Source organism: Peromyscus maniculatus, chromosome 9 (assembly GCF_049852395.1).
Source record: "Peromyscus maniculatus bairdii isolate BWxNUB_F1_BW_parent chromosome 9, HU_Pman_BW_mat_3.1, whole genome shotgun sequence".
NCBI classification, from domain to species: Eukaryota; Metazoa; Chordata; class Mammalia; order Rodentia; family Cricetidae; genus Peromyscus; species Peromyscus maniculatus.
In genome coordinates, this window is record NC_134860.1 from 48,996,047 (window position 1) to 49,004,673 (window position 8,627).

Here is an 8,627-nt window from a genome sequence, read left to right on the forward strand (position 1 = left end):
ATATTCCACAGCATAAACAACTGTAACACATTTCAAACTAATATTCCACAACACTTAGGTGTATGTGGTTTAACTTAAGTTTCTACATATAAAATACAGAGACTTATGTTATGGCTTAACCCATGGAAATATGATTACCTGTGAGCAAAACAAAAGATTAGCACAAAGCCAGGAATGATGGCACATGCCTTTAATCCCAGCACTCAGGAGGCAGAGGCAGACAGATCTCTGAGTTTGAGGCCAGCCTGGTCTACAGATGGAGTACCAGGATGGTCAGGGCTACACAGAGAAACCCTGTCTCAAAACAACCACCACAAGCTTGAGCACAAAAGGAGCGGTGGAGACGGTAGGGTGGATCAGAGCATCTGTTCCTCAAGCATGAGGAGATGAGTTCCAATCCCCAGCTCCCATGTGAAAAGCTAGGTTTGGGTGCATGCAGCAGTAACCCAACCCTGTCATTTGTGAAAACATGTGCATGTCCAAGGAGTTGATGGATGCCAGCCTAGAATCTGGTTCAGTGGGAGACCCTGTCTCAGAGGAATTAAGTAGAGGGTGAAAGAGCAGGGTAGACCAGATATCCTCCTGTGGTCTAATTGCATAGGCAGACACGGGGGGGGGGGGGGGGGGGGGAGGGCATTAGGGATGTTGCTGCAAGCCACAATAATATGAAGTGGGATTTCAGATGATTATGACAAACTAATACCTGGAAGAAGCCAAGGGCCTTCCTGAAGTCAAGCCAAGGCTCAAGGAGTCTTGGTGATATTGGCTTTTGATTACTAGCCATTTCCTGCTATGAATTTCTCACATGCTACTGTAGCTTTTCCATCATTCACTGGGTACTATTTCCCCTCTATTAAAGGAATATTTAGATAACCTTCTGTGCCGTGATGCAGCCAGGATCCCTAATTTCAGTCATTTCTGTAATGTCGTCATTAGCAGCATCCAGCCAGGACCATCCCCAGATGGAAGAAAGTATCTTATCAGAGATACCTCTGTACTCTCTAAGAACAGACTTAAGCATCCAGACTATCTGTTTTAGAAGGCCTTTCAGATGTGCTAATTAAACTTAACTTTCTCCCTTTCCAAAGTCTTATCTCTAGTTTTAGATCTACCTTTAACTATTAACTCAGGACTAAAGGTTTCTACTTACAGGTACATCAAGCTGACTCAGGCTGCCCAGCCACCCAGTACACTCCCAAAGGAAAATAAGGCAGTTTTATTTTCACTCATCACTGATAGACTCCTAACACTTTAACCATTTCTAAGATTATAGCTGAGCACATAAAATCCCCCTTGCTCAGATATTAACCGAATTTAGCCCTCAGTTGATTCTATTCCCCGTTAGTCACTTCCCTTTTGGGTTGCAGATAATGGTTGGCAATTACTGCTCTTTTGTGTGGATCTTATTGTCCCTCTTTTTGACCCTGAGGGAATTGAAGCCAGTGACTTTGCCTTAGCCAGAGCATTGCTATTGCATGGGTATATAACTGCAAACCTGAGAGACTTGAGAGGACAAGATGGAGAAAAGAGAATGGAGGAACTAGATGAGGAAAAACTGGAGAAGAATGAACTGAGATGGGGAAGAACTAGATTGAAGGGCTAGAAGAGAGGACTAGAGGAATGAGACAGAAGATGAGGAAGAGCCAGATGGGGGAAGAACTAGGTGGGTAAGAATAGATAAGAAGAACTAAAGAGACGGGAAAGAATTGGATGGGAAAGAATAAGAGAGAGAACTTAGAAAATCAGAGAGGAACTAAGGATGAAGAGGAGCTAAGATGGGAAAGGATGAGATGAGAAAGACCAAGATGGGGCAGAACTAAGATGAGAGAATTAAGATAGACCATAGAAGGACCAGCAGAAAGATGTAGAGAGAATCAAGCAAGAAAGGAGCTAAGTGTGAGAGCAGAAACGAAGTTGTGTAGAGAGAGAACTGACTCAGAAGAATAAAATGTATGGACTAAAGAGTTTAGTGTACGTAGAATCATTTGACATCGTCAAAGATTAGATTGTCAGCTGGTTGTAGAGTCTTCCCAAACCCTGGGAGAGGGCTATTGAGGGGCTGGACCCCAATAGTCCCCATTAGATAGTAGCACAAAAGATTGAAGGTTTTAGCAGTAAGAGCTCTCCAACCACCCAGGTGAGTGGACTTGTTTGTGTCCTGGGGAGGTGAGTGTATCCACAAACATCACTTCATAGCTTTTCTCCCCAGAAATCTCAAAGAGCGGGGAAGTTTACTCTCAGCTCTCAATCTCCTCTAAACTAATATAAAGCAAACTCTGATTTCCTCTTACAGAAACATTCCAGGGGCTAGAGAGATGGCTCAGTGGTTAAGAGCACTGGCTGTTCTTCCAGAGGTCCTGAGTTCAATTCCCAGCAACCACATGGTGGCTCACAACTATCTGTTATGGGATCTGATCCCCTCTTCTGGTGTGCATGAAGACAGGTCACTCACATACATAAAATAAATAAATATTTTTTTTAAAAAAGAAAAATTCTAACCTACAATGGAATGGTACCAGAAACCCCCAAACTAGGGACTTTGGGAAGTAATTAGTCATGAGAGCAAAACCTTGTCATTCTTTCTAACAAGTGCAGTTATAGCAAGGTAGTGTTAGAGGCCCTCATCAGAACCTTACCATGCTGGTATTGATTTCAGGCTTTGGCTATAACTTTTGCACATTGAAGTTAGCATGAGTCTCTCTCTCTCTCTCTCTCTCTCTCTCTCTCTCTCTCTCTCTCTCTCTCTCTCTCTCTCTCTCTCTCTCTTAACCCAGGACCTTTGAATTGAACCCAAGGCCTTGTTCATTCTAGGCAAGCTCCCTCCCACAGATCTATGTCTTCAGCTTTCTTTTATCTCCTTAACAAGTTTACAAATAGATCTATTCATTATGTAACCCATAGAAACCTTGCCATATAATGATGTTCTTCTTAGGTCAGGGATGCTCATCTTCTTGCTTAAAAGGATGCACAGTGTGGCTTCTCTTGGACATAACCAAAGAGCCAGCAGCACTAGTCTTAAACCCGGGAGATTTGGAGGTTTGTTTGTTAGTTTGTCTGGTTTAACATTTTTCGGTATGACTGTGTGTGACCTCCACATGCACACGCATCACAGCTCACTTGTGGAGGTCAGGACTCAATTTGTGGGAATTGGTTTTCTTCTTCCACCATGGGAGTTCCAGGGATCAAGTCTTTTGTCTGCTGAACCCTCTCCCTGGCCCACTCAGGAGTAGGAGCATCATTAAGTAAAACAGAAGGTACTCCAACAAGCACTGTGAACCTTGGCAGCTGACCTAGCAATTGTGACAATCTGAATTAAAGGACTGGAGGGCAAATAGTTCAGAGAGGGTGACAGGCTGGACGGAAGGGTGACTCATGCCCCAGTGGGACTGGGAAAGACTAACATAGAGCATGATTTCATGCTCAAAGCACTGCACAATTTAAAGCTGATAAACTATTTAGACACAATGCAACACACACACACACACACACACACACACACACACACACACAAGCCTTTATGTATGCACATACTTAAGCATGTATATAGACATCTCTGAAGGGGCAACAAAACTGACTACTTACTGCTTTTAGGAGAGAAAACTGGAATCTCAGTAACAAACACAGAGGACATCATCTGTGAATAAAGTCGGTTTCTTGCCACACATCTCTTCTGCAACAGCGACACTGTGGGGGATTTTTCTCTCCACTAGCAAGCAATCCATCAGATCCCCAACCAGCAGCAGCTGACTGGCTTGTAATTCAACACTGCTGTCATTATCTACCCAGAGACAGAATTAAACCCCAGTGTGAGAGCTCAGTCCCTAAAACCACCTCTGCTGACTTCTCACTGGGCCAATGCTTCTGTCCCTAAACTGGAAGTGACATAAAGCCTTCCTCAGGCAGTCATTTCCTCAAGTGGATCACAGAACTGGGAAAACACATCTCCTGGTTTTTTAGACAAGATACCCCAAATGTAAAGATGGAGCGCTGTTTAGGGTGAGGCGTGGGGCCAGCCGGCACATGGCCTTCCATGCCCTCTCCAGCATGCCTCCCTTCAGGAACTGCCACATGTTCAGCCGTCCTGTTGGCTTTCTTATGGAGACTTCTCTGCATAGTCATGACAGAAGCATGCAGGACAATGCGGGAATGTGATTGGACAAAACATCGCTGTCTGATGATAAAAGCCTTAGTGGAGAAATCCACAGACATCTGTGCAGATGTACACATTCTTGGCTTTTCTGTATAGCGTTCCTTCCTCCTGGGAGTGCAGCCAGATCTCTCCTGAAGTGAAGGGTCTTAACACATCCTGTTGTTACACGTGGTTGTTCAGAAATTTTTCTTTTTTTCTTTTTCTTTTCTCTTCTCTTTCTTTCTTTCATCCTTCCTTTCTTCCTTATTTTTTGTTTGTTTTTTGTTTTGTTTTGTTTGTTTTGGTTTTTCAAGACAGGGTTTCCCTGTTTAGTCCTTGCTGTCCTGGAACTCACTTTGTAGAACAGGCTGGCCTTGAACTCAGAGATCCGCCTGCCTCTGCCTCCCAAATGCTAGCATCAAAGGCGTGCACCACCACTGCCTACTTTTTTTTCTCCAAAAGATTTATTTATTTATATAGTGTTCTGTCTGCATGTATGCCTACTCACCAGAAGAGGGCACCAGATCTCATTATAGATAGTTGTGAGCCACCATGTGGTTGCTAAGAATTGAACTTATGACCTCTGGAAGAGCAGCCAGCAGTCGGTGCTCTTAACCTCTGAGCTTTGTTTTGTTTTTGAGACAGGATTTCTCTGTTATCCTGTCTATTCTGGAACTCTGTAGACAGGATGGCCTGGAATTGAGAGATCTGCCTGCCCTCTGCCACCCAAGAGCTACAATTAAATGCATGCGCCACCACACTGGGCCAGTAATTATGGTTAGCTCCAAGAGAGAAAATGCGAGGAATTAAAGGTCTGATGCCCCATTTTAGGAAAGAGAAAGTGTAGTTTCTATGGCCTGCCTTGGAAAGGAAATTTTAAGCCAGGAACTGTGAATAAAATGAATGTGTGTGTTAGCCGGGCGGTGGTGGTGCATGCCTTTAATCCCAGCACTCGGGAGGCAGAGCCAGGCGAATCTCTGTGAGTTCGAGGCCAGCCTGGGCTACCAAGTGAGCTCCAGGAAAGGCGCAAAGCTATGCAGAGAAACCCTGTCTCGAAAAAACAAACAAACAAACAAAAAAAAATGAATGTGTGTGTGACATACTTTCATTGTACATACTTAATTTACATGTAGTTTTATAAACACGTGAAATATGTCTTTTTACTGTTTGTAGTTCTTTAATTTAATATATACATGCACTATATATGTGTGTGTGTGTGTGTGTGTGTGTGTGTGTGTGTGTGTGTATGTATGTATGTATGTATAAAATGGCCAAACATCTGTTCCACATTCTCCCTCTGAGCCTGGGAAGAGGGTCTGTGGGAACAGAAATCCCAAACCCTGCAGAATTTGTGAAATGAACCCTGGCACTGTCAAAATGATGCCACACAATCCGACCTCAGAGCCATACCTCCAGAGACTTTGCTCTTAAGCCAGAGCAAGGTTCTCTGCACACACGCCCTCACTCCTCTCCTCTCCTTCTTTTTGTCTGCTCCACTGAAACAGCTGAGCTCATGATGCAAAGATGTCCTTTAGACTTGCCTATTTTTTGGAGATGAGGATCATAGTCGGATTTTTCTTTGGATCACTCCCAAATAATGGATCACCAGCTCACTCCCAAATAATGACACAGAAACTTATTAATTTTGAGAGCTCTGCCTATAGCTTAGGCTTGTTCCTAACTAGCTCTTATATCTTAAATTAACCCATTTATTTTCATCTACTTTCTGTCATGTGGCTTGATACCTCATCTCTCCATACTGCCCAGGCTGCTTCCTCCGAGTGGGCTGGCGACCCCACCTTTCTTCTTCCCAGAGCCCTCTCTGTTCCTGAAAGTCCCACCTAACCTCTTCCTGTCTAGCTATTGGCCATTCAGCTCTTTATTAAACCAATCAGAAGGCACCTTGGCAAAAACACATCTTCGGAGTGTACAAAAAGATTATCCCACAACAGAGAATAAATATCCTTATGCAACAAGCAGATTGAGCCTGTGTCCTGTGGGCTGCAGGACAGCCTTCTGCTTTAATCTGCAGCTTTCTGAGGCCAGTGATGTTTTCATGTCATTCCCACTCAGAACACAAGGAAACAAATGACCACAAATGCTGGTGAGGATGCACACAGAAGGGAGCCCTTCTACACTGCTGGTGGGAATGTAAACCAGTCCAGCCACTGTGGACATCAATACTGAGGTTCCCAGACAGTCTCCTGTAGGACCCGGTAGCACAGGAGACCAGCTCTCCATGTGAACCCACTACACACAGGCCCTGAGAATGTACCAACTTCTCAGAGAAGACCTATGGTGACAGTTAGAGGGATGGGAACCTGCAGAGAAATCCACGTGTTGGTTAGCTTGAGTTCCTTAGTTCATTGAAGGATTCCAACATCCGGTAGATGTAGGGCCACATGTTATTTATTCTCTTGTATTTGAAGGTGTTGGTGGGCTTTCAGACCCTTCACTGCTCCTAATCACAGCACTGGTTGAAATTGTCCCAGATCCTGCATGCTAAAGAGGCATGACCATGTCTTCACGGAGTTTGAGTTAGAAGAACATCTGATCTAAGAGCAGAGGCAAAACGAGGGTCTTTGTGGAAGCCATATCTTCCTTGAGAATCGTGAAGTGAGAAACAGTCCCTTTCTTGGTGTCTCCTTCATCTCACTGTCAAGAAATGCCAGGGCCAGTGAGACGCCTCAGGTGCTTGCTACCAAGCCTGATGACCTGAGTTTGATCCCCGGGAGCCACATACTGAAAGGAGAGATCCAACTCCCATGAGTTGTCCTCTGATCTCCACACATGTGCCTGTGTGTAGCCTCTCTCTCTCTCTCTCTCTCTCTCTCTCTCTCTCTCTCTCTCTCTCTCTCTCTCTCTCACACACACACACACACACACACACACACACTGAATGAATGAATGAATGAATGAATGAATGAATGAATGTTAAAAAAATGTTTTGAGGAGTGGAGCAAGCGCCAACCGCCGGGAGTCGCAGGTGGGTGGTGTCACGAGCATCGAGGCCTGGCACACAGGCTGTACCTGCACACCGACCTGGAGCGACTGCGGTGCCTGGTGCCTCAACAAGAGCCGAGAGGGCAGCGGTGTCTTCAAGACCTGGGAGGAGCGGACCGACCGCTCCAAGTTTGTTGAAAGTGATGCAGATGAAGAGCTTCTGTCGAATATTCCACTTACAGGCAATGTCAAGCTCCAAGGCCTCATCATAATGGGAGAGGACGATGACTCACACCCTCTGAGATGAGTCTGTACAAGAACATTCCACAGATGTCCTTTGATGGTACACAAAGGGAACCTGATCAGACCTTCAGTCCAAACCGAGATATTACAGGAGAATCAGAATATGCTACAAAAATTTCCCGGTTTTCCAACGTTTATCATCTCTCTATTCATATTTCAAAGAACTTGGGAGCAGATACCACGAAGATCTTCTATCCTGCCCGAGAGGAGAGTGGACTGAGCTTCGCCGGCATGAGGTGACCGTCTGCAATTACGAAGCATCAGCTAACCCCACAGATCACCGGGTCCGTCAGGTCACCCCACAGACACACCTCATTTCTTAAGGGCCGGCCCAGGCTCCCTCAGATGCACTGTCATTGAAGATGTGCAGCCACCTGCTGGGAAGGACTGAGGAGGCTCCAGCAAGAGTTGCCTGCTACATACAGCCTCGGTCAGGCTCGGTCTTGGGGTTGCTGCAGGCACCTGGCCTGTGGAAAACGCCTCACCACCAGGAGCATGTGGGTGCCAAGGGACAGACGTTCTCTAAATCACTGCAGAAACCGGCTTAGTCTGGGTGGCATCTGGCAGTCATGAATAACGTTTGCTTTTCCAGTCGGTGTGGCCATGGGATGCCATGGGTCTTGTTGCTTGGGGCAGGTTTTTTTTGTGTGTGTGTGACTTGTCCTTTAAAACAAAAGGAAGCTTCCTCGGCTGCTGGAATCCTTCTGCAAGGATTTTGTGTTTGTGTTAGCCATCAGGAAGATCTCCAACTAGAAACACATGTCCCTGCTTGCTCCTCTTGTCTTTGTTCAGCATTTGTGTCAGGGTGTCCAGCTGGTGTCAATATGTCACATACACAAGTGTCCCATGATGGTGGCTGGAAAGGAAGGAGTCTCCTGGTAAATGACTGCTTAGGGGAGGTCTCCTCTCACTGTCTAGCCAAGCAGGTGGGAGAGCATGAAGTCCTCTCTCTGGGTGGGGGACCTGGTTGGGGCAGGACTGAGACTTCCTGGAGATTACCCTCGGGACCTCCTTGGTGTTTGCTTCTAACTTATGTTGTAAACTCAGGGCTCGAATCTGGAGACCCTGGTTCTTCTGTTCACGGCTTTTATTCACTGTGACTAATGAGCTTCCTAACAAATCCTTGCCAGACTTTTTTTTTAAAAAAATGTTTTGAAGGAAAGAAATAAATACCCTACGCAAAATGCCTCCGCTGGAATTCCTCCCCACATTTCCCGCTCTCTCTCTTCTTCGCCATCCCAGAAACTGGCTT

The 8,627-nt window shown here is 45.5% G+C and overlaps 1 pseudogene; it reads left to right on the forward strand.

Annotated features, from left to right (window-relative positions):
* The first annotated feature begins 7,060 nt into the window (after positions 1-7,060).
* Positions 7,061-7,698, forward strand: LOC102910649 (PITH domain-containing protein 1 pseudogene; annotated as a pseudogene).
* Positions 7,699-8,627: the final 929 nt, after the last annotated feature.